The 24,487-nt window shown below is 39.4% G+C and overlaps 1 protein-coding gene and 2 pseudogenes across 2 annotated transcripts in view; 2 read left to right on the top strand and 1 right to left on the bottom strand.

The window, feature by feature from the left end:
* Positions 1 to 24,487, top strand: part of LOC117939487 (gastrula zinc finger protein XlCGF57.1-like) — a 235,686-nt gene that overhangs the window by 78,983 nt on the left and 132,216 nt on the right. The window lies entirely within an intron of this gene.
* Positions 1 to 24,487, bottom strand: part of LOC117939500 — a 185,133-nt pseudogene that overhangs the window by 57,043 nt on the left and 103,603 nt on the right.
* Positions 474 to 22,309, top strand: LOC117939546 (annotated as a pseudogene).

Genomic DNA, 24,487 nt, shown 5'->3' with positions numbered 1-24,487 from the left:
ACAAAAACATAGTAGTAGAGGCCAAGTTGACAAAATACCATAGTTACCCTTTAATGTCACTGCTGATGAGTAGCAGGTCAGAGTGTCTGTTTAGGTCAAGGTCACACACACACACACACACACACACACACACACACACACACACACACACACACACACACACACACACACACACACACACACACACTCTTCCCTGTTCTGATGATGTGTGGGTTTTTGTCAGAGGTGGAGGAAATATTCAGATCTTTTACTGCAGTAAAAGTACTAATACACAGGCTATTCTCATAAACCATTTGTACAAAATACTAAAGTAACATCAAAGTGATTTATTATTAGTGAATAATACCATATTTTGTTGTTTGAGTAGTATTTAATGATGTACCATGTAAAGAAATGAATAAAAGTATCATAGTATAGGTGTGTGTGTTTGTGTGTGTGTGTAAAAAGGGGAAGTAATGTGTGTATATAAACTGATGCTTAAGTCAATCTCATCGTCATCTGATCTGATCATCAGAGACTCAACAGACCCACTTCTCTCCTTCATCTGAGCGGTGAGACACACAAGATAGGGGTGACACCTCTTCTATCATACTTGTTGTTTGTGCAATTTCTATCTGTAGATGCAAAGATTAACATGTTCATTTTTAAACTCTATGCATTTCTTTATACACACTTATCATAAAGTACTTCAAAAACAGATTTCATGGGATTTTACATTTAATTTGACAGATTTCTCCTGTATATTTTTTAAAACATGAACATATCAAACAAATTACAAATATAGACTGTGGATCTACATGTCCATTGTAAAAGGTATTATCAGCTACATGTACTTAAATTATCAAAAGTAAAAGTACTCGTAATGTAGAACGGCTTCTTGAGTGTTTTTTATCTCACGTCTTTTAAACAGAATGTAGAAGAAGATCTATCTGAAATGTATATATTTTACATAAGTTATAAGGGCTGCAGATGTTATTATAATAACATCTTCTGCTTTTACATAATTTAATTCAACATGTGGAATATTTTTTCCACATGTGACCATTTGTATTCCCCGTGCAGAGTGACAGTGTCTCCGTGGGGCTTTATGATGACATGATGAATTGGATAGGATTCATGGTTTTAAGTTCCATTGTTACTCAGGATTTTCTTTAAGAGCTGCAGACAAATGACAGAAACAGTCCTTTATTTATACAAATTGTGCAAAGAAAAGAGTTGTTTTGGCTCCAAGACACTTTTGGCATAGTGGGGCTATCACCAGATCAAGCCAAGCTCAAAGGATCTGAGACTGAGCATTGGTCTGGAAAGTCTTCTCTGTATTTTCTCTTCACAAGATACTGGACTCTGTACGCAATTGGATAGTCCTTCAACCAATCAGACCAATGATCCGGGCGATGTAGAAGCGACAGCGCCAACAATGGGTTGCTGTGCTTGGGTGGCGTTCTGTGGTCGCTATGAGTGTAAATAAGAAGCTGCCTGGCTGCTTCTCTATCGTCATCGTGTTAAACCAACCAATATCGTGCCAGGTAGATTAGCCAGTTTGTGATTGGTTCCCGCAAAATTATAAACTGAAGCAGGAGATTTAAACGTGCCGGTTTCCAGAACGAGCTGCAGGGCGATATCAGATCGCCACGCATCAAGAGAACTAAATAAATAGAGAAAAGTCAAACAAGTGAAATACAAAGTTACGCACTAGACCATTTGAAATTTTATTGTGAGAGTCAGTTTTTATGTCAACCGGTTGCAATCTTCACACATTTAAATTGATTATTAACCGATTCATTCATTTTCCATTAATGTTTTCTGCATTAAATATGTTTCTCTGTCTGTGCAGTGACTTCAGTGAAACCTCCAGCCATCATGTTTCCATCAAAGATGAAGTTAAACCAATTCAAGGGGCGATACCCGGAGAAGGTAATGCACCACTGACAACATACACATTACACATTCAAAAAGAGAAAGGTCCAAGGCACTCTACTTGCAAAAAGTTCAAAAGCTGATATTTTTATTGGAATTATTTACTCTAATATTTAAGATGGATTTTCAGAGTCAACGTTTTGAAAGCATTATTCTTGAATTGTTTTTGGCAATGTGGTTGAACAAACCCATTTTTGGGAAATAGAAACTTTGAAAACAAAGTTTGACCCGAGGACAACTTGAGTGTTAATCGATTAGGTCTATAAAATGGTTGAAAAACGAAAAATTGTTCCTAAAGCCAAAGAGGACGCCTTCAAATGTCTCGTTTTGTCCAAAATACAAACATATTCAGTTAACTTTCAAAGAGGAGAGAAGAAACTAGATCATATTCACATTTAAGAACCAAGAATCAGAGAAAGTTTATGTTAAAAACAAATAATTCAAACCAACTATCCATTATCATACTAGGTGGGGATTAATTTAATTGTTGACAACTACTCAATTAATCAGTTGTCTTTGCCACTCTACATCTAAAATTTACTCCACGTTGATGGACTACAGAAATAAAATGTATTTACATAAAATCTTTCCTCTTTTTCTTTCATCATTTCTAATTTAATTTTGTTAATCTTTAGGTGTCAACCTCCAACCTTGTGGGGTTAGAAGATGATTTTCCAGAGTTTGAGGCTTTTCCTGACGTTCTCACACCCAGAGCACCGGCACCGGCACATACACCTGCACGTGCGCCTGCCCCTGCGCCGGCACCTGTACCTATACCTGTACCTGTACCTGCACCTGCACCTGCACCTACACTTGCGCCTGCACCTGCACCTGCACCTGTACCTGTCCCTGTACCTGCACCTGCACCTGCACCTACACCTGCGCCTGCACCTGCACCTGCACCTGTACCTGTCCCTGCACCTGCACCTGTACCTGTGCCTTCACCTGCGCCTGCGCCTGCACCTGCACCTGTACCTGTACCTGCCCCTGCACCCTCACCTGTACCTGTACCTGCACCTGCACCCTCACCTGTACCTGCACCTGCACCTGCACCTGCACCTGCGCCTGCACCTACACCTGCACCTGCAGCCAGTAAGATCCATTTAAATATATGATTGTTGTATCTGTCTGGTTCAATTCAATTTAATTTATTTATTGTATCCAAGCATAACTAGAATTATCTTACGGAACTTTAAAGATAGAGTGAGTCTAGACTACACTATAATTTACAAAGACCCAACAATTCAAGTAATTCCCCATAGACCAAGCATTTAGTGTGACAGCGGCGAGTAAAAACTCCTTTTAGGAAGAAACCTTGGACAGACCTAGGCTCTTGATGGGCGGTGTCTGCCAGTACACAAAGCAGAGTGTAGGAGGGCACTGAAAGGTGTAGCAGGGCATAGCAGAGCACAAAAGGGTATAGCAGGGCACAGCAGAGCACGGAAGGGTGTAGCAGGGCATGGCAGGGTGTAGCAGGGTGCGGAGCAGGACCACAGCAACAACTGCAACCATGATTTAGGTCCCACCCTAATCCAAGGAAAACTGCTAGCAGAGAAAACATGAGGACACCAAGGAATAAGTTACCCAGAGCTCAGCTAGTAACACACATTTCTGGGACATGAATGCACTCAGAGGGAAAGAGAGAGGGGAGTGGAGCTTAGTGTGTCAAAGAAAGTCCCCCGGCAGTCCAAAACTATTACAGCTTAACTAAGACCTGGTCAGAGGCGACCCTGAGCCAGCTCAATAAGGCCTGGTAGATGAATCTGACAACTATGAAGAGGGGAGAACAATGATGATGATGATAATAAAAAACTTCTCTGATCAGTGTTCAATACTCATGCAAACATGACGTACTCTCCCTTTCTTCCTTTCCTCTCAGCAAATCTGTTGGTGAAGAAGGTTGACATGTGTCAGCAGATAAATAAACCACAACACCACACGGGCGCCTACAACACCCCCAACCTGGTGGTCCGCCGCGGTCAGGAGTTCCAGGTGAAAGTCACCTTTAACCGCCCGCTGGCGCAGAACGACGACTTCCAACTCGAGTTCCTGATTGGTGAGTTTGAATTGTGGGATAGAAGAGAGGTCCTCAGAATTTTACCCGTAAATTAACATGTGGTCAAATCAAGAACATGAAAAACCTGTAACTGAATCATATACGTTTCAATTTTTTAAAGACTGTTTAAATGAGGCTGTCCTCATGAACCATTCATAGACATATATAGCTCTGAAAAGTAATGCAGGGTGATGTCAATGTATTCCAAGTATTTCTTACTGTATGCAGCATTGCAAGCAAAAATAAATCTTTGAAATTTGTCCAGTATTGCTCGACAACATTATGACAGGCAGCCTTGAACCGGTGCTGCTCTATAACCCTATGGGGCAAATGTGCATCGTCAATTTCGTCCATCGAAAGTGCTGTTTTTGCCACTGACCCGCTCATATTTTTATTATTATAACTGCCTGTCAACATTGTGGAATGGATCTCAACAGAGATATACCTCTTTTGAAAGAGTGGAATACTTCTTACTAAGAAGTTAGAGAGCGCAGAAGTTTCATAAGGTGGCCAATAAGTAATGACTTAGCGGTCCAAATCATCACAAAAATTATGAAGAAACGGTTATTATAGTTAGAAATATTAACAACTTTACACACAGCTGCTGTGTGACAGATGTTCACAGATGTGTTTGGCCTTTCCTCGATCAAAGGAATACATTTTTGTACAGTATGCTCTCTATGCTGTTTTGAGGCCTTTTTTAAATTGCTTTCTAGAGTTTCCCTTTCTTTCCTTTCATCACTAATACTCCTCCTCCTCTTCCAGGTGAAAACCCCACGCCCAGTAGGGACTCCCGGGTGGCGGTAACCTTTAATTCCCGTGTTGCAGGCCCTTGGACGGGTCGGATTGTGGGGCGTCAAGATGTAATTGTGACTCTGGGCATCACACCGACGCCCGACGCCATCGTTGGGAGGTTTCGTACGTATGTGGCCATCGTGATGGGAACCGGCATGAAGCGAACTGAGAGGAACGCCGTCACTGACCTGTATATGCTGTTCAACGCCTGGTGTAAAGGTAGGAACTCTTCTCCTGTCATCTGAGAGTCAGTGTTCAGATGTGTCTCTCCTCTAGAAAAGCAAAGGTTAATCATTTAGTTGTCAACTATTAAATGAATTGCCATTTATTTTTGGTTGGTTGATTATTCAGTTTGAGTCATTTTTCATGTAAAATTAAGAAAAAATCTCTGATTGCAGCTTCTTCTCTCCTCTGTGAGAGGAAACTGAATATTTTTGAGTTATGGACAAAACTAGATGTTTGAGGACGTCTGAGGACTATTTTCTAACATTTTATAGACCAAACAACTAACCAATGAATCAAGGTAATAAACAGATTAATCAACGATTAAGTTGTTAATTGCAGCTGTGGTCCTTTCAGATAGACAGTGTTGTAATGTAACAAAATCATACTGTAATTACGTAGAATATTCATGTATCTGTACTTAATTTGTTACTTAAATTAACTAAATGACATGTACAGTATATTTTACCCCGATATATTTCCCTAAAAGCATTACTGGCGTGGTGGATATCTGGAATAATACTTCAGTCAACAAAGTCTTTGAAGTCTTAATTCTTTGTGCAAAGTAGGTTCAGTACATCACAGGGGAGTCTAAGAGAAATGACAGAGTGTGGGGGAGCAGGTTCGGGTCCGTACCACTTCGGAATATCAGGGAATTACAACTTAGACATCCACTGTTGAAAACAGAAACTGTGTGAGATAGACACCCGAGTTCTTAATTTTACAAGTTTAGTGAGAGTTTTAGTTCAGGAGTTATTCAGGGAGTTCAATAATAATGTATATTGAAAACTCTCTGTCTGTCTCTCTTTGCAGATGATGATGTGTTTCTTCCTAATGAAGCAGAGCGAAATGAGTACGTTCTCAACGACCATGGTGTGATGTATCAGGGTTCATTTGAGTATGTGAACTTTAAGGACTGGGTTTATGGACAGGTTAGTCTGGATCAACAGAGCACATTGCCACAATAAGCCTGAAAAGCCAGAAACTGTGGTGCCTAAAACTGATTGTCGCCCCTGAGTGTGTGTGCTGCTTAGAGGTGTATACCCCATATGTCTGCAGCTCACTTGAAAAACTGTGTTACTGTTTATAACAAACAACATTATTTTCTTTGGCTCTGATTGGTCAGTGTTTCCCCATTTGCTCTCTCTGAGTCTCCTCACCATCATTGCAGCCGGGGAAAGTTGTAACAGCACGTTGTTGATTGGAAAGATTTCCTGCTCTCAGCTTTGGCCCTTCTCCTCGCACTCTCGGATTGTTTGTGGTATAACTATATCAAAATAGAAATCCAAAAGAATGTGTAAATGTAAAGGTGTAGTGTTGGCCAATGAAATGATCCCTGTCCTGTTGAGTGTGCGTCCTGTGCATCCTTCTGCAGTACGCCCAAACCGCGAAGCATGCACTGTTTCCAAAGTACTGTACCTCCACGGCTTCTCCACTCCCGCTTTCCAGACATTTACTTAATATATATATATATATAGTATATCACAATATATACATTGCTAGACACAGTTTCTAATACAGGCTGTGTGCATGTCTTTGTGGATGAGTGTTTTGGACCTTGACTGCTTTATAATTAATGAAGAAATCCTAATTTACAATATGGGAACTTTAAAGAAAAACAAACAGCCCAGAGCATTTTCCCTCCTATCTCAGAATGTATCTGTGTTTTCTTACTGCAGTTTGAGCGCGGCATTTTGGACGCTTGTATTTACATCCTGGATGCGTCAAAGATGCCGATCGGCGACCGAGGCAGCATCATCAAAATAGTCAGGATGGGATCCGCGATGGTGAGAAAACATTTAGCGGTTTTAGTTCAGCTAGCCTGGTCCAGAGTGAAATATCTCAACAGCTGTATGACTGATTCTTAAAAATCTCGGTTCAGACATTTCTGTTCAGAGAATGAGGCAGATGATTCCCTGACCTTTCTCTTCCCCTCAGATTAACTCTCAGGACGATAATGGCGTGTGTGTTGGGAACTGGAGTGATGATTACTCGCTGGGCAGGCCCCCGACATCTTGGACGGGCAGCGTCCAGATCCTTCTGCAGTACGCTCAAACCAAAGTCCCGGTCCTCTTCGCCCAGTGCTGGGTGTTTGCTGGAGTCTTCAACACCTGTAAGAGCATGCACTGTTTCCAGGATACACTTGTCAAGGTGTTGTGTCAAGACTTTCAGATAACTTCAAGTGTAGTGTCTCCACATTTAAGAGTAGGCTCAAGACCTTCCTCTTTGATAAAGCTTATGGTTAGGGCTGACTCAGAAGAGTCCTTAGTTATGCTGCTTTAGGCCTAGACACCCAGGGGACTTCCCATGATGCATTGAGCAACTCTTTCCTACTCCTTCTCTCCATCTGAATGCAACCTCATCTCATTAATGCGTGTTACTAACTCGACTTCTTCCTTTCCCCGAGGTCTTGTGCTTTCTCCCCTCTCCTCCTAATGCTTCCTAAAGGTGTTTATGGCTCTACAGCAATGGAGCCTGGATCTGTGGTTGGAGTCATCTGCTGCCTCCATGTTCCTGCTCAACACCCTCTGCTACAACTCGTCGTCTTCCCCCCCTCTCGCTCTCGCTCTCGCTCTCACGCACCCCCAACTGGTCAAGCCAGATGCCCCCCCACCCTGAGCCATGGTTCTGCTCAAGAGTTATGCCTCTTAAAGGAAGTTTTTCCTTGCCTCTGTGGCCTAGTGCTTGCTCTTGGTGGGAACTGTTGGGTTTCTGTGAATAACATACCAGAGTACAGTCTAGACCTGCTCTTTTATGAAAAGCGCAGCAAGATAACAGTTGTTGTGATTTGCTGCCATATGAATATAATGTAATTTAATTGACTCAGTATTTTATACTATATTTTATTAAAGCGGAGGCATGAATGTGTGAAAAAGTGACACACCATTAACCGTTTTATATTTTTTTGATAGCATGAAATATTTGATAATTTGAATATTTCATGTCTCTGCAGTCCTACGTGCCCTCGGCATCCCAGCGAGAACCATCACCAACTTCAATTCAGCTCACGACAGCAATGGCAACCTGACGACCGACCTCATTTTCCTGCCTGATGGCTCGCCGGACACAGAGAACACAAGGGACTCCGTGTGGTCAGTCAAGTCTGTTGCTAGGAGATTGCCGGACCAGAAACTGGATTTCATATGCTCCAATGCAATATTACTCAAAATTGTACTTAATTAAATACTAAAGTACTTTGGTACGTTCCACCACAGAGACACATAATTTCTACAACAAGATGCAAAGAGACACAAAGAAGGAAACGTACCAGTACGAGACAAAAATGACTACAGGGAGACGCAAAATACCTACAAAGTGATGCAAACTTAACTAGATGTTTACAAGTCACCATTACAGTGGTGGCACCTTACAAGTAGCAAAACATGGAAATCCATCCATCTATTGTGTTCCACTTATCCAGGGTTGGGTCGCAAGGGCGGTAGCTCCAGCAGGGGAACCTAATTTTTTTTCCTGAGCCACATAAACCAGTTCTAACTCGGTAAAAACCTTAAATTTGTATTTGATTACACTACTTGAGTAAATGTTCTTTCCACCACTGGAGAGAACTACCAGTAGCTCACAAGCAGGTTTCCAGTAGTTTTGCCAATAAGTTGACAAACTCAAACACAAAATGACCACAATATTAAAAGTGAGCGAGCTGACTTTGTGGGCTGTAGACGTATTATTTTTTCTTGGACCCTGATGGGAATATTTTGACTGATGTAGTTAAATATGTGGGCTAAAATAAGTGGAAAATAGTCACGAACCTGGATGTGAAGTTAAGATTTATCATAAGCTTTGGGTATTGCAATTTCCTCAAGCAGTAGCTTCATTCAGCTTATGTGTGTCATGTAACTAAATGTAGGCAATGTGATGCGAGTGTCATCTTGGCCACTTTTGTTTTTTGAAGTAGCTGTTAGAGGAAGACAGGTTGGAGAGCCCTGCCTTAGATGGTTCAAATACTGCAGTTTCTTTACTGTGTAAGGTCTGTGACAATGACAAATGGGAGGGTAATCAAATATAACATTAAGGTATTAGAATATGTGTAATCTGTGGTTTGGCTTACTAAACACATGTCCAAAAAGCTGTACTGACAGCACGTCTCTGTAGGAACTACCACTGCTGGAACGAGGTGTTCATTAAGCGCAACGACCTGCCGGTTGGCCTTGGAGGATGGCAGGCGGTGGACTCCACGCCCCAGGAGACCAGTGATGGTAGGACAGATAGACGCAGACAGAGAAAGACGGATGAATCAACAGATAGCTGGATGCTAAAAATTATGTTTGTTTTACAGGATATTATCGCTGCGGTCCAGCTTCAATTATCGGCATCAAGAGAGGTTTGATCTATCACCCGTATGACGGAGGGTTCATCTTCTCTGAGGTTGGTTTCTTTCTTTGTTTCTTTAAAGCCTCAAGAAGTGGAAAATGCGTTTTTTAAGCCTTTGTCTCTATGATGAATGTTTATGTATCTATTGCTGTTTTATATTTGTAAAAAAAAATCACATGATAATCATGGTGTGTTCTCTTCCTGTGAAAAGTTTTAAATGTTTGGTGAGTCATCCTGAAACAATGTGACCCTAAAGGGCTGTTTTGGACACTGAAAGATATTCTTCTGTGTCTGAAAACAATATGGAAAGGATCCTTACCTTTTAGAACCTCTTTTTTTGTTTAACTAGAAACAGCTATGAAATCGCTAACACTAAACTATACTTTTAGCAATTATAGAGCCAACATTTTTTACATGCAAACGGTAAACTATGTGTTTCTTTCAACCAAAACTAGAGTTGAGTTTGTTGTAAAAGTGAAGAGACGTCACAAAACGGATTTTCAATACTTTTTCTTTAGTGTCTGTTGACTTGGAATAAAGTGTATTTTGGAAAATGGATAGATAGGGTTAGGTTTACAACAGATAATAGGCTTCCTTCCTGTGGTTCCATGTAAGCTGCTGTCACTCTGGCGGGGGAGGGCGGAGCGAAACGCCCACGCAGTGCAATTTGTTACTTTAAACAGCAATCAAATATCAGAGACAAGTCCCTCCCTAGCTTAGTGTTCTCACAGGAAACACATAAACGTGTGGAAACACATGGCGTTCTGACTTCAGTTTCATGATGCCTTTCTTCTATTTGTCTATTTTGTCTAAATTGTTATTATGACGGCGTTTCCTCCAGGTGAACAGTGACATTATCTTCTCCATGCGTGATGAGTATGGAACACTGACGCCGTACTGGGTGGAAAGAAATTTCATCGGAAAGGCTGTTTACACCAAATCATTGGGCAGCAACAATCCAAACAACATCACACAGACCTACAAGTACCCAAGAGGTAATACACACACACGCGCACACTCATTTCAAAATGCAAAAAAAACAATACGACAAGACTTATCTTATTGGTTTAAATGCAAGTGAGAATCAAGTTTTTTATGACCTTCAATTCAGTTTTATTTATATACCGGCAAATCACAAAAACAGTTTTCTCATTGCGCTTTTCATAAATGAGCAGGTCTGGACCGTAATCTGTGATGGACATGGAAACACTACCATTTGTTACCTCAGGGGACGCCAAAATGAACACAAAATAAAAGTTTGTTCTAGTTCCTGTTGTCTGATTGTTGGTCAAATTTGACCGCTTTCCAAAAAGTCTCTATATCAGAAATTTGGTTTTCTTTCAAACTAATTTTCCCCAAAAGTAGTGTTGATGGTTCCCAACAAATTCATTAAATAATCAGTTTACTACTTTCATTGAATTTGTTTTTTTTGGGTCAATTTTATAGCATTTGGAGGAAAACAATTGGTAAAAGAACCTTAGAAAACAATGTAAACAGAGAGAAAAATGTCAATAAAAGTGACTAAAATAAGAACAAATGTCAAATAAAGTGACAAGTGTAAAAAAAACAAAAGATAAATTTGTTTGGGGCAAAACCCATGAAAATTTCAAAAGGCTCAGAAAAAGTCAACAAATGTTGAAAAAGTCACAAAATCATTGGGGGAAATTCACAAACGAGTCGAAAAAGACGACCATAACCTTGATAAAATGTTTTTAATTTTTAATTTTGACTCAGAAAAACAAAACTTTTCAGGATGGCAGGAAGACAACACAGGGGTTAATTGCAAGGTTAGTAAGGTTGAAAAGCTAGCAAGATATGAAAGTAGCATCTCCCCTCCCCATGCCTACACACAGATATATCCACGAGATCTTTCCAAAAAAACAAAAAACTCGCCCCTAAAATCTTAGCAGTCCAACAGAAAAACGGCAAACATGCCGTCAATTTCCATGCACGTCAACTCCCTCAGCAGTCGCCTCTGCTGAATAGCATGTGTACTCTCGTTGTCCTCTAGTTGTATCTGCAGCCCTTTAAAGTCACCGCCTCTTTCAACTTCAGTCTTTGTTTTTTGCCTTGTTAGCAAGGCGGGTGGTTCCAAGTAACCGCAGGAATGGCAACTTTTAACATGTTTTCTCCAATATTAATACAATATTTTTCTGTGTGTGGGTAAAGTACAAGTATATTAAATCTGTGCAGCAGCTGTGTTTGTAGAGACTGTGTATTTAATTAACTTGATTTAAGACTAGAGGGAGTTGGGAGACGTTGGAGTTGGTGGTGAAGTGATGTCTGTCTGCAGGTAGTACAGAGATTAACAGGACTTCGTCCCGGGTGGCTGCATTTGGCATGCAGAGGAATCAATCTGAGCTGCCTGAGGCCACCCTGTCTGTCATTATTACCGCCAGTCAGGTAACACACCAGTCTACATGTCTGTCTTTCAGTACTGAACATTGTGGGTGTCTTGATTTCAATTTGAAAATTGATTGAAAATAACTTTTTGTTTTTGGTTAACACTATCAAAAAAGGGTCAACGATTCCTTGTCATTGTTTCACTCTCCATCTCCGTCTACTTCGCATGTCTAGAATAAACTGACATAGCGTAGGGTATCCAGCTGGTAGCATGCAGCTAAAGTCAAAAGGTAATGATAGCTTAGTGGTAGTCAGCAGCTGCACTTTTCCAGACACCATGGCCACTGCCGGAACTGGAAAACCCTCCTCCTTCCCTGTGTTAAGTTATGGAACCAAACATTGAAAGTAAAGATTGGTTCTGATAGGACTGCAAAGTACCCTTCTGCCAAATAGTGGCTCTCTGTTGTTGCCATAACTGATGAAATGTATATTATAATATATTATTAATATAATAATCCCATTATGTCAGTTGCAGAATCAACACGTTTGTGGACAGAAATCGATGGTGCACAATTGACCATTAACGTTCCATTGCACTCTGTTTTGAATCTTGCTTAATACTGGACGAATTGTTCTTCCCATCAGTCTCTTAGACACAAATAGGGTCCAGAGGGCTATTTCACAAAACCAAGACAAGGGATTAAGCCGTGATTTCCCAGTTATCCTGGCTCAATTTAGACTTGTCTCGGTTTCACAAAAGCGGAGGCACCTACGTTGACATGGGGATTTATTCTGTAGACCAGACTAACAGCCAGGATTTATCAATCCTGTTCACTCAGAAGTGGTTTTATCTAATTTTTAAACTTTTTTTTTAACTTCGTCAGCCTGCATTAAAAAACAACAGGTACATATTGATGTTCAGTTAAATACTTTTATTATTTAAAGTTGTGACCATTTTTTTTTTATCATCATTTATGTGACATTGTTACTGTTATATTGCTGTTTGAAAACATATCGTTAGAATGTTGAATGGTCGTTAGAAGTTTGATGAATATATTATGGCAGTTGTTCAGATAATTAGAAAAGTCTGATAAAGTCGCGATTGTGTTTTAAATGAAGTCTGTTACTAAGGGCAGTATATAAAGTCCTGTAGATGTGTGTTTCCATAGTGGACAAATATAACTTAAATTATTTTGACTACAATTTGGGAGGGTTGTACATTTTAAGAACATATCCTAATTGTACAATCCTCCCAAATTACAGTCTAAGTTTAATGAGCCAGTACCTATATAGTGTAGACAACCATCCATTCATGAGACAACAGTAAAAGTCAACAGAGGAGGACACCCCCAATGGTTTTTGACCTTATAATTTGTTGGGGGGAAATAAGTGATGCATGTCAATCTGTTACATTCATGTTTAAAGTGATCATGAAGTTTATCACTTAATTATCTTTACGGTTTCTAGATTTTGGTGTTCAAGTTCTTCAGCGTCTTTCTTTTCTATGTCCATATATACAAGGGAGCTAAGCATGTGGGAAACTAAGAAGGAAAAAAAAACGTGAGAAAAAGCGTAGAATAAAAACATATAATTACGAGCTACTGCTCCAAACTAAAAACTATAAATGAGTCATTTGCAAACACAAACAATTGTACACTTTATTGTAGAAATTTATGTTTTAGCCCATGAGAGAGAGAGAAATTATGGATTTATGCATCATATTCTAGCGTTGTAGAAAATTGATCTTCATGGTATATTCCCTGAGTAACATTATCTTCTGCTGACTTTGAAGGTAAAGAGTCCAACTGTTAATTTGTGCAAATGATTGGTAGTCTAGTCCTTAAATGGTACGAATATGATAGTTTCAGGGCAGAGGTCAGTAAATGTACTGTGTATATATTTAGGCTGCTTACGCATTTAGTCAGTCCACAATCATCTGCCTTGGGTTTTTTTTCTTCTCTTTTACAAACAATGTGTCCAAAAGAAGCTGCTGCTCACTCTGTATGAAGTATGAACAATGCATATTCTCCATTTAGCATCAATGAATCTGTGATTGACCTAAACGTCTGTTAAGGAAAGCTGTGAATGTACATCTCTCAGACTTACTTTAGCCTGGCTCAACCTAGTTACTCCTGATCAGCCTGGCTTGACCTTCGTGAAACGCACCAAGCCAAGATACACAGATTAGACTAGATCAAGCCTTGCTTTATTTCGTTATCCTGAATTTATAAATTCGTTTTTTGTGAAACAGTCCTCCGGTTGAAAAGAAATTCAATGTTACCCTTTATGTACAAAAACAATGTACTTGCCCTCTCCTCCCTTATCTCCAGGTCAAACTGGGTCAGGACATCAGTGTACAGATGGATTTCCACAACCAGAGTAATGTCCCCAAAACCATCAAAGCCAACCTGACCGGGTCTGTCGTCTTCTACACCGGAGTCAAAGCCAAACACTTGAAAAATCTTTACTTCACCATCACCGTGCCAGCCAATCAGAGTGAGCAATGAAAGGAAGTAGTATTTGCGGTTATTAGAGATAACATCTGCCACAATCTCTGTGTGTGTTTGTGTGTTTGCAGTGAAGAGTGAGATGGTGAAGATCAGAGCTGTTGAGTATGTACCATTGTTGGGCACTCAGCCTTGCCTGCGCTTTGTTGTGACTGGACAGGCTGAGGACGTAACAATGACTGCCATCAAGGTGCTCATGCTGCAGATCCCGACGCTCACCGTGACGGTAAGACTTGTGTCAGGGTGGAAAATCAGTCACTTTCCCTCTTAAAGATTTAGCTTGGTTTACGGTATTTTGTTGTGTTAACTCTGTCGGTCGTTTAGACAAAGAGCTTTTCTTGTGACGGGAAAACCAGAAGTGATAAAATGCTGTTATAAGTGTCTCTTCACTGTAGAGTTTGAGAAAATAATAAAATATGGTACTCAAGCAAAAGTAACAATACTTTCATGAAATTTACTCCAGTCCAAGTGAAATTACCTATCAGAAACATTACTCAAGTAAAAGTAACAAGTGGTACATTTAAAATGTACTTTAAGTAAAAGTTACTTAGTTCCATAAAAAAAACTAAAACTTGGCATGGGGATCTTTTTTTAATTAAAGAAAAATATATACAAATGCCTTAACATATACAGTATTAAGCCAGTGCACTCCTTACGTTGTTTTGCTGGTTGCTCGTGCTAGACAAAAATTAGTACTGCAACAAAACATGTGGGTTTACTAATTGGCAATTGGTTATTCATGAAAACTTTAATAAAAATGCACAAATACTCGTGTCAGGGTTGAAAATCGGCCACTTTTCTTCCTGAAGCGTGTTTCACGGTATTTTGTTGTGTTACCTCTGTTAGTTGTTAAGAGGAAGTCAAGACATAGAGCTTTTATTGTGACGGGGAAAACTAGAAGTGGTACAATGCTGTAATGAGTGGCCGTTAACTGCAGATGTGGGAAAAGTACTATTATATTGCACTCAAGTAAAAGTAACAATACTTTGATGAAATATTGCTCAAGTACAAGTGAAATTACCTATCTGAGCAATTACTCAAGTAAGAGTAATAATTAGTTCATCGTTAAAAATTAAAACTTTAAAACTGGACGAGGACATCTCTCTATACAGCATAAAAATAAACATATACAGTATAGAAATGTAACACAACATAACACATGTCAGACAATTTAGCCAGTGTCGTTGTCTTACGGGTTGCTAGTGCTAGACAAAAATTAGTACTGCCACTAAACATGTTGGTTTGCTAATTTGCCATTTTCCATTAATCATGAAAACCTTAATACCAATGCACAAATACTTACCAAAACATAAATACTTACCAAACAATTAACACAGTGTTAATTTTGTCACCTATTTTTAATTTAGTCTTAGTCTTGTGCCTAATGTCTTTGTTAGTTTTAGTCATATTTAGTCACTGACATATGTTTTTTTGTTAGTCAAGTTTTAGTCGGCTAAATGTCTTGTCATTTCAGGCTAGTTTTAGAGAGAACTCAAGGTACCGTAGTCAAGCTTTAGTCAAAACATTTTAGTCTTTAAAAAAAAAAAGATTTCTGAGATTATGTCCGACAACCATTTCAGTCAAATAGTGTTTCACACATCTTAAATATTGGTTAAATGTCTTAATTACCTCAAAAAATACACTTGTTGAAAATCTTTGTTGAACGCAAGTTTGTTGTTTTATATTGAGCCTCTTCCTTTATAAAAATACAATCGTACACAGACACATGTTAGATAAGAGCCAGGGCTCCTGGGCTCTAAAGCACCTTGTTACACAGACACATGTTAGATAAGAGCCAGGGTTCCTGGGCTCTACAGCACCTTGTTACACAGACACATGTTTGATAAGAGCCAGGGCTCCTGGGCTCTAAAGCACCTTGTTACACAGACACATGCTTGATAAGAGCCAGGGATCCTGGGCTCTACAGCACCTTGTTACAAAGACACATCTTAGATAAGAAACAACAGAACATAAATACTTCTACTGAATGTATTTCTCACTTTCCACCTCTAATTGTCTGTGTTGTTCTTGTCTGGGCGATGTAATAAACCCTCGGTTACAATAGTGCAGGAGCAGTTAAAACCATAGGGACACTGGCATTAGTTTTTACACTTGATGTTCTTGACTTGTGTTGTTGTTGCTCTTCTATTCCACTACATCTTCTTCTGTGTTTCCAGCTGAGTGGCATGCCCAAGGTGAAGCAGCAGATGTTTGTTAATGTTACCTTCACCAACCCCTTCAACTTCGCCCTGAAGGCCTGTAGACTCTCCATGGAAGGAGCTGGATTGATGAGCGAGAAAACACGTTTCTACAGGTACACACACACGCACACACGCACACACGCACACACGCACACACACACACACACACACGGGCACAGAAAGTGGGAGTGCTGCTTTAAAACTGAGAACTTATAACATGAGAGCTTCTAAATATCTATGGTTGTTCTTTCTGTTCCATGGCATTGCATGCCATGTTTGGGATGTTTGGGATGAAGAAAGGGACATATTTTTTAATTTTAAAACAACAAGCATTCCACTCAGTCAAAGAACTTGCTGGCTTTGTATCAGCTCTACCTCTACAAACGAGAGGCTTCTTCACTGAGGTGGAACAGCTGATCCAGTTGGGCCTCTGTTTACCAGTGTCTACTGCTGGCACCACAAGGTTTGTTAGTGATACTATAGAACTATCACTCAGAGCAGACTTTTACACATGGCACTGCTTAACATCCACAAAGACATTTTGGATGATCTGATATTCATGGTCTCATGGCAGAGTTGATCATATTTAGATAGGCTTAGTTTTTTCATCGTTGGTTTTTGGACTTCGCTGTGCAGGCCATGTTGGGACAGGCTTAACGTGGTTTAATGTACCTAAACAACAGTTGATGATTACCAAATCTTTCTGTCATATTGGTCGTCACAACCACTAAAACTGTCAAAGAAATCGAACCCAAAGTCCAATTATTATGGGCCTTATCTGCTATTAAGCAATTCTGCTTCATTAGAGCCTATGGTAAGGAAAAAACCTAACATGGTTTAATTTACCTAAACAATGATCACCAAATTTCTCATATTGCTCCTAATAACCACTGAAAACTGTCCAAATTTGGTGATCAGTGAATGTTGTTTAGATCGGCTACATTAAACTACTTTAAGGCTTTTAACATAAGGGCTTATAAAGCACTTGAGGTTGGTGGACAGTCAACCACACTGCTGAAAATGTGAAGCAGAAACGCTTGAGTCAAAATAACGACCATAATTGTGGGATTGGGGTCTATTTTTTGACAGTTGTTAGTGGTTATGAGGAGCAATATGAGAAAGAAATTTGGTAGTCATTGATCATTCTTTAGGTACATTAAACCATGTTAAGCCTTCCCCTCGCCATAGGTCCCAATGAAGAAGAAAACAACGTGAGATAACTTCTATAATCGGTGGATCTCGGTTTACTTTTTTGACAGGCTTAAGTGTTCATGACAAAATATGGCCATGAGAAATTTGGTGATCATTGTTCATGTTTAGGTACATTAAACCATGTTGTGTTTTTCCCTTATATGCCAGAAGGTCCATAATGATTGGGCTTTGGGTTATATTTTTTGACAGTTTTCAGTGTTTATGGGGATCAATATGAGAGTGAAGTTTGGTGATCAGTGACGGCTGTTTAGGTACAATAAACCACATTAAGCTTTTTCACTTTAAGCGTTTTAGGATGCCCGGTTAGGATATAGTTTCTACACCATTAGTAGTTGCAGAATAGGGAGCCTGACACAGCATCTTTTGAGTCTTTTGGCGGTTTTCCACTGCGTGGTATCTACTTGACTCGCCTCTACTCATCTATTTTGGTTTTCCATTAAGAAAAAAAGTCCCTGGGACCTGCTACCAGGTACTTTTTTTAGTACTACCTCAGTCGAGGTTCCAAGCGAGCTGAGGCGAAACCAAAAACATCCCTGTCTTCTTCCTCTGCACCCTGTGACAGTGTCACCACCGGCTCTGCTGTCCCAGATAAATCCCAGTTGTTGTCATATGTCACACACACACCTGATCTATAAGGGATAAGTCCCAACTCCTCTATGTTAGTGGATGGGAAATGGGCCTACAAAACTACAAAATCAATGTGCACGTCAAATACTTTGTTCTAGAGTTGCAAAAGTTAATTGATTAGTTGTCAACTATTTAATTAACCTTCAACTATTTGGATTATTGATTAATTGGTTTGAGAGAAATATTCTCCAGATTCCAGCTTCTTAATTTGAGAATGTTGTCTAGTTTGAACAAAGGCCAAAAAACCCCCACAAAAAATCAAAGTAAACGTCAAATAATTTTTTTCCCCAAAGATTGTCTCTGTAGCATTTTTTGTAGCAAAGCAATATTCTTAAAACTTGGTTGAAAATGTAGTGAGAAATTATGATTTTAATTGTGGATAGACCTCCTGAAACATGTTTTAGAGGCACGGCATATCTGGCGCAAAATTGTTTCCGCATCTTTGTATTGCTCTAATGAACAGCAGTGGCCAATGCTGTCTATATGTGTATATATATATATATATATATATATATATATATATATATATATATATATATATATATATATATATATATATATATATATATATATATATATATATATATATATATATATATATACATACATACATACATACATACATACATACATATATATACAGTGGTGTGAAAAAGTGTTTGCCCCCTTCATCATTTCCTGTTCCTTTGCATGTTTGTCACACTTAAGTGTTTCGGAACATCAAACCAATTTAAACAATAGTCAAGGACAACACAAGTAAACACAAAAAGCAATTTGTAAATGAAGGTGTTTATTATTAAAGGTGAAAAGAAATCCAAACCATCATGGCCCTGTGTGAAAAAGTGATTGCCCCCCTTGTTAGAACATACTATAACTGTATTTGTCTACACCTGAGTTCAAATTCTCTAGCCACACCCAGGCCTGATTATTGCCACACCTGTTCACAATCAAGGCATCACTTAAATAGTAGCTGCTTGACAAAGTAAGGTCCACCAGAAGATCCTTAAAAGCTACACATCATGCCGAGACCCAAAGAAATTCAGGAACAATTGAGAAAGAAAGTAATTGAGATCTATCAGTCTGGAAAGGGTTATAAAGCCATTTCCAAAGCTTTGGGAACCCAGCAAACCACAGTGAGAGCCATTATCCACAAATGGCGAAGACATGAAACAGTGGTGAACCTTTCCAGGAGTGGCCGGCCGCCCAAAATTACCCCAAGAGCGCAGCGACGACTCATCCAAGAGGTCACAAAAGACCCCACAACAACGTCCAAAGACCTGCAGGCCTCACTTGCCTCAGTTAAGGTCAGCGTTCATGCCTCCACCATCAGGAAAAGACTGGGCAAAAATGGCCTGCATGGCAGAGTTCCAAGGAGAAAACCACTGCTGAGCAAAAAGAACATCAAAGCTCGTCTCAATTTCTCCACAACACATCTTGATGATCCCCAAGACTTTTGGGACATTTTGTGGACCGATGAGACAAAAGTGGAACTCTTTGGAAGGTGTGTGTCCAAGTATATCTGGCGGAGAAGGAACACTACATTTCATATTAAAGAACATTATACCAACAGTAAAATATGGTGGTGGTAGTGTGATGGTCTGGGGCTGTTTTGCTGCTTCAGGACCTGGAAGACTTGCCGTGATAAAAGGAACTATGAATTCTGCTGTCTACCAAGAGATCCTGAAGGAGAATGTCCGACCATCTTTTTGTGTACTCAAGCTGAAACGAACTTGGGTTCTGCAGCAGGACAATGATCCTAAAGACACCAGCAAGTCCACCACCGAATGGCTGAAGAAAAACAAAATGAAGACTTTGGAGTGGCCTAGCCAAAGTTCTGACCTGAATCCTATTGAGATGTTATGGTATGACCTTAAAAAGGTCGTTCATGCTCAAAAACCCTCCAATGTAACTGAATTAGGACAATTCTGCAAAGATGACTCGGCCAAAATTCCTCCAGGACGCTGTAAAAGCCTCATTGCACGTTATCGCAAACGCTTGGTTGCAGTTGTTGCTGCTAAGGGTGGCCCAACCAGTTATTAGGTTTAGGGGGCAATCACTTTTTCACACAGGGCCATGATGGTTTGGATTTTTTTCACCTTTAATAATAAACACCTTAATTTACAAATAGCATTTTGTGCTTACTTGTGTTGTCCTTGACTATTGTTTGAATTGGTTTGATGTTCCGAAACACTTAAGTGTGACAAACATGCAAAGGAACAGGAAATGAGGAAGAGGGCAAACACTTTTTCACACCACTGTATATATATATATATATACTGTATATATGGCTGCACCTTGATATTTTGGCTTCCCATTTGTACAGTGAGAAGAAGTGACGCGTCATCCATCTTTATAAACAGTGTATGATCTTTTTGGCGACCCAATTGGTAAACCAAATGTTTTCATAAAAAATTTTCCCCCATGTTAAAGTCTTCCTAAACTTTAAAAAGGTCAAATGTGAGTACATTATGGACAAATAAAGAGATATGAAATGTTTATATTGACACATAAAAGCCTCTCACATGGCAAAATCTCCTATAAGAGACACAAGTATTTAAGTTTAACAGAATTATTCTGTTTCCTTTTTCATAGACTATATTTAAAAGAAATAACAAAATAGACTGAATTCACATAAAACCTGTAACTGTGAAAAATCAAACCCTTTTTATTTTCGCTATCCGGAATATTTTGCCTCAGCTTTTGTGCAATGGGAAGAAGTAGAGACATGTTGTCCATATTGATATACAGGCTGTAGTAATGGTGAGTGTTTTTGTGGCTCGTGTGTATTTATACCCGTACACCTGTGTGTGTTTCAGAGTCATTCAGCCTCAGGCTTCCATCTCCTGGAAGGAGTTGTTCGTCCCTCGGCTGGCCGGAAATCGCAGCCTTGTAGCGGTGATGCATTGCAACAACCTCTGCGAGGTAACCTCCATGCCTTCCTCTCTCACATTACCAGCAGTGGAATGGAACTACAATTACTCAAGTAGTGTATAACATACTCTGTGTTCACGTTCAGATACTGTCCGCGGATATTGCCCATTGTTACGTATCCGACCACAGTCATTTCTCATTTTCAACACATTTTTATTTTCGTAAAAATTTGGATAGTAACATGGGCTGGGAAGAATTTTTTCATAGAACCGTATAAAAATAAAGTGCAATACATCAACAATAAACTTGCCTCACACTTCAACAACAAAAACCTTGCTGTACAGTTTTCAGACAATAGGAAACAGAACAGAAATTAAGTGCAATGTAAAATGTATTTCTCACAGCAACAAGTGCTCCAGTGAGTTCATTATGTCTTCTAAATCTCAACAAAGTACACAGTTGCCATTCAATTTGTGTTTAATGTATAAATCTATTTACCAAATGGAGAGACAGCGATTGGCAGAACAGGCAGAAAAGTGACAGTGCTCTGATCCAATGGAAATTTAATCTGTCAGATAGATAGCACTCTAACCCAATGGATTGGGGGGCCCAATAATATCTCAGGGGATGCGGGTGCCATGCCCGCCCACCCTAGAGCACCACTGCTGCACATGGACACAGTTCTGTTGACTTATACTTTGAGTATTTTCCATTTCCTTCTACGTTGTGCTTCTTCTCCACTACATCTCAGAGACAAATACACTTGCCCTGTTGTGTTTTTTCAGTTGAGGGGAGTTGCTCGTGTCGACATCACGCCCTGAGATGATTGGTCTACAGAGCCGTCTGACCCCGCCCCACTCCATTTCTACTACGCCTCCACCAATCACAGCAGCTTCAAACTGAGTGGGCAGAGTCTACAAACCATGCAATCAATGTCTTTAATGATTTAAATTCTTGTTTGATTTCAATTTACACAAATCCTTGGAAATTTCAAGCTTTGATATTTTTGCCTCACAGATAGAGGCAGGATGTGACATTTTAAAATGGGTTTAGTTTAGGAAGGAAGCTAGAGGGTTAAAGGTCATTCACAGAAATATTAATAGTTCCTTTTTTAATGTAAAATGGCTTTAGTGGGGAAATTTTAGGAATTATTGATGAAATGAGATTTAAGAACTAAAATATTATAATTATTAATCAATGCTTTTTACTCAATAAATGTTTGAGAGAGTCTCCTCAAATGTTAAGATAAAAAATCAGTTTAATCATCATTTGAATGTTTGGATGAAAACAAATTGTGTGTGATTGTACTGTAGTCTTCTTTTTTGTTTCACTGCCGAACCTTTTCTACCAACCATAAAAGCATTTTCAAACCACAGAAGGTGTCACAGAGCATTATTTCCAAATCCATAAAAACAATTGACGAAAGGACAAACTGCAGTTCAGTTTCAGTATTTTTGCTCAGTTGCTCCACTCTTTGCCAGGATACAGACCACCACTGTGCTGTGTGTGAGCCAGATTGTGTGCAATTGAGGGTCAGGGTCCTAAGATTACATTTACAATTATTCACTTTTTGCCAATTTATTGTTTATTTCAATGCTTTGACAAGCAGAGATTCTATGGCACAGAAAATGATGGATAGAAGCAAATCAGATGGCTCACACGGGGAAATAAACTGAAATTCACGATTCAAGTGACTGCGCAATGCTGCTACCAATGTAGCTGAGGTTACATTTCGTCAATCTGGCTATTTTCATAAAAGGACATTTCAACCTCTTTTCAGAAATAACATCAGTTTTTGGAAAAGTGTTTGGTTCAACGTACCTGTGTATATATGCAGTCAATGCCATCAAGAGCATGCCCACCTGTAAATGGCAGTGTAACGAGAAGCTGAAGCCCACGTTAGCCAATTAGATTCCTGAACATGGCAGAAACAAATCACTTCCTCTCTTGTCTTTTCCTCGACTTCCTAAACTTCCATTTGTCTCAGTTTACATGCAAACAGTCAGTGTGGGTGCAGCATTGATTAGTGGATGGGATGCGGGTGTGCAGCTGGGAGCAGGTGACCCAGTTAAGCAGCAATGAGGAGCCTGAAGACTGTGGGAATCACCACGGCAACAACACAGACAACACATCTACCTGTAACCACATACTTTAACTTAGATCAGAATACATCCTCCACCAGTGGTTATTGCATCCTTTTGAGGTCAACAAGTAAAACAGCCAATCAAATATCAGACTTTTAAGAAGTTTAATACCCTCAAATGACATTATTAAATAATGGAAACGTAACATTACGGCAGTGACCTTATGCCGCGTTCATGTGGTGTCGGACAGGTTAAGTTGGAACATGCACTTGAACGCCTGCAGAAGTTGAAACGATAACTCGGAAAGTCGGTAAAGATTTTGTTGCCTGACTTGCTGACTTGACGTCATATTATGTCATCAACATGGTGGGCTGGTGTTCATATAGTAGGGATTAATGTTTTGCACAGATGGAAAATCCTTCATTTACATTGACTAAGTTACAGATGCAGCTTTGCATTTCAAGTGTCACCAGCCAAAGCATTAGCAATGAAATAGAGATATTGCATGCCTGAGGGACAATTAAGGGTTGGTCTTAAAATAATGTACAATCCCATAGATGGCTCTATCTGTTCAAAACCTGACCAAAGTTGACTCAAGTAGTCGCCCGTTGTCTTTCGATCCCCCTTTTAGCATTAAGTTCTATGTTAACCCTTGTGTTGTCTTCTCATTAACCTGCAACTTTATGTTTTCTGGGCCGAATTTTCGACATTTTTATGTTTTTTTTTCTTTCTCAACGTTTTTGTAGATTTAAACAAGTGTTTTTCTCACACTTACCAATTTTTTTTGTCACTTCTTTTTAACAAGTTTTTGTCACCTTTGGCTATATTTCGGATTTTGTTTGTTCACTTTTTTCAGCGTTTAAAAATGAATATTTCCTGTTATTGCTCATTCTGATGAAAGCCGCAGGTTCATTGTCTCACTTATCCCTTTGTCAAATATGTATTTTACATGCACATGCATGTACATGGTCACAAAACATTATGGTGACATGTCAAACTACATACAGTATATAAAGGTTTTGGGAGTCTGTAATAATAAGTCAGCATTGTAGTAGGAATGCTAAAGGTATGCTATAGCTACTGGAATTATGAATCAGTGGTTATGCTATTGCTAGCCTTTCTCAAGGTTGCTAATGTGTCTAAGTAGCATTGGAACAATACCATGTCGGTAACCCTTACTTTTACAGTCCCCTAATTACTAGGTATTTACCTGGAAAATATATGGTAAGTTATAGTGGTTAATTAGTAATTACCACAGGTAACAAGTATGTAAATGCACAGAAACTACAAACTAATTACTAGGTATTTACCTGGTAAATATAT

Source organism: Etheostoma cragini, chromosome 24 (assembly GCF_013103735.1).
Source record: "Etheostoma cragini isolate CJK2018 chromosome 24, CSU_Ecrag_1.0, whole genome shotgun sequence".
Classification (NCBI taxonomy): Eukaryota; Metazoa; Chordata; class Actinopteri; order Perciformes; family Percidae; genus Etheostoma; species Etheostoma cragini.
Note: the sequence above shows the minus strand (reverse complement) of the source record. Positions and strands in the feature narration are given on the sequence as shown.